This window comes from Portunus trituberculatus, chromosome 48 (assembly GCF_017591435.1).
Source record: "Portunus trituberculatus isolate SZX2019 chromosome 48, ASM1759143v1, whole genome shotgun sequence".
NCBI classification, from domain to species: Eukaryota; Metazoa; Arthropoda; class Malacostraca; order Decapoda; family Portunidae; genus Portunus; species Portunus trituberculatus.
In genome coordinates this window covers 25,739,880-25,742,402 of record NC_059302.1, presented here as the reverse complement: position 1 = coordinate 25,742,402, position 2,523 = coordinate 25,739,880, and the positions used below count along the sequence as shown (strand labels likewise).

At 40.7% G+C, this 2,523-nt stretch overlaps 1 long non-coding RNA gene across 1 annotated transcript; it reads left to right on the top strand.

The window, feature by feature from the left end:
• The first annotated feature begins 465 nt into the window (after window positions 1–465).
• Window positions 466–1,132, top strand: LOC123498875. Its single transcript, XR_006672817.1, has 2 exons — window positions 466–582; window positions 672–1,132. It is a non-coding gene; the product is annotated as an uncharacterized LOC123498875 (long non-coding RNA).
• Window positions 1,133–2,523: the final 1,391 nt, after the last annotated feature.

The window sequence follows — 2,523 nt, the reverse complement described above, 5'->3', positions numbered from 1 at the left end:
GTGGGGAAGAATATGAGAAAGAGGAAGAAGAAATGTTTAGACCAAGAAAAGATGAAGAGATGAGGGGAAATTTTGAGGAAAGAAAGTGATAAGGAAGAAGAGAGAGAAAATAAGAATAAGGGGAAGATAAATAAAGAAAGGAAGAAAGAGGAAGAGGAATTCTGTAAATAGATTAGCACATTGTGAAGGAATAACTAGCGTCTTCCTCGTCTGCCTGTTATGTCCTCTTATCTTTGTATATTTGTGTATGCGTGTGGTTCTTTGGTACTGTATGTGTGCATTTTCTTGTATAAGTTTGCATGTTGTGTTGCATTTGTGAGTGTTGGTTCACGACGAAGGGTGATATAATTGTTGGAGTCACTGTGGATGAATGTGTAAATACTGCTTGTTGGTGGTTGGGAAGTAATTTTGATCTTTATATAATTGATCTTTGTATAGTTCTTTACATTGTTTTCCCGGGTAAGTTTAGGGTCGATAGTTCGAAGCTCTATGACACATTTTGAAGCTTATTTAGTCATTTCGAAGCCTTCGTCGGAGGTAGGGTTCGACTGGGTTGTCAGTTCTCCTTTCACCGTCCTGAAGGTGAGGAACCAACCTCTTGTACTGTAGTGATCAATTCCAGTGATAATTTAGTGTTCTTATTGTGATTTTCTGTATGGTTATCGTTACAGGATCTTAATCCTGTCAAGGGCCGGGCAGCAAAAGCGTCCTACGTGAAAGCTCACTTGTAGCTGGTGGTTGACATCTAGTGAGGGAACCAGCTTGTGAGTAAGCCTCTCACCAACCGTTCTTGTCTCCTGTTGGTTGGAGGCAGATGTGTTTCCTACTAGAGGAAACTCCAGTGCTGTAGAAAAGTGGACGTTACCACAGCGGCTCTGAACTGTTACACTCCGCGTTCTGGGTGCAACGAGTTCCCGGCATCACGCCAGATCTCCAGTTCTTAAACACGTGTAAATATGTCGGTACTCTGCGTGCAAGAGTGGTGATTAACAATTTGTATTTTGTGGAAGTGTTAGCTGTCAGGGTTGTTTGAATGCTTGTGTGTTGTTTGAATGCGTGTGTGTTCGTGAGTTGTGGTTGTGAGTTATTGGGTGTGACGGGTGGCGTGAGTATGAATAAATTGTGAATTGTGGACACTTTCTTCAACCGAAATCAGCCAATCCTTAGTTGAACCTTGTACCTGCCTCCCTCTGTAATTATTTACACACATCTATAAACTGTAAGAGAAAGAGAGAGGGCGCTAAGAAGAGAAGGGAAATAATTTAAAGAGATAAGAAGGGAAGAGGTGTTGAGAGTAATGGTAAAAGAAGGCTTGAACTGGGCGCTCCATACTTGAGGGAAAGGAGTGAGGGCCATAGATCAGGTCGGGGCGAGAGTAGAAGGGAAAAGTTTGAGCAAGAATTTTTTCATTGTGGTCTGAAGTAATTAAAGGTTTTGTTAGTCCCTACTTTGGTATGTAGTGTGCCAGCTTCTGTTGGTTTGTTTGGCTTTCCTGTGGGCATAAGAACAGAAGGGAAGGTGTGTGCCAGCCAGGGGGCACATCATACTATGCTTACACACATGCTCACACGCACACACGCGCCCGCGCGCACACACACGCACACACATAACACTCACGCACGCACGCACATATGTTCTGTTCAACACTGGTGCAAGAGTTAACCAATACTCTCAATATTTCATACCTTCCTCTGCTAAACTCGAATTCCCTGCCTACTTCTGTATTACCAATTTCCTGTGACTTGCCTTCATTTAAGACCTGTATCACTTTCTTTTGGTTAACTCTTTCCGACCTACAAGTGGACTGGTAACTAAGCGGGCCCTTTTTTAGTTTTTGTTATCCTTGGCCAGCTTTCCCTTTTTACTTTAACTCTTTCAGTACCATGGCGCGTTTCCATATTCATTCTGCTTGCTACCTGGTGATTTTATACAGCTTCAGGAACTCACGTGGGGATTAAAATAATGAAGCCTGTGACTATTAATCTTCTGACCTCCACAGCCCCTTCCTAATGTCAATAAAATGATCTAATAGTACATAAATCTCAAGATAAAAATGTCTCCCAGTATTGAAGGGGTTAAAAAAAAAAACCAGCCTTGTGTACATAACCTGCCTATACACACGTCACCTTTTATTTACAAGTGTATATTTTAAAATCTTTTATTAATTTGCTACTTATGATTCTTTCTTAGTCGTTCACCAGTATCTTTAGTCCGCTCTTGCATGATCTAAGACTCGCTCGAAATAATGCAGGAGTATTACTAAAACCCATGTCCTGAAGCCTGAAGAACACCAGAATGATTTGTGATATCGAAATTACATTAGTTTTTATCTCAGAGCTGGCTGGGTTAGGTTAGAGGAGGTTAAGTTAGGTCAGGTTACGTTAGATTAAATTAAATTAGATTGAGTTGGTATGAAATAGGTTAGGTTGAGTTAAATTGTTAGATTGAGTTATTATAAAATGGATTTGGATTGGTTGAATTAAGTTAAGTCAGATTGAGTAAACAAAGTAGGTTAGGTTAGGT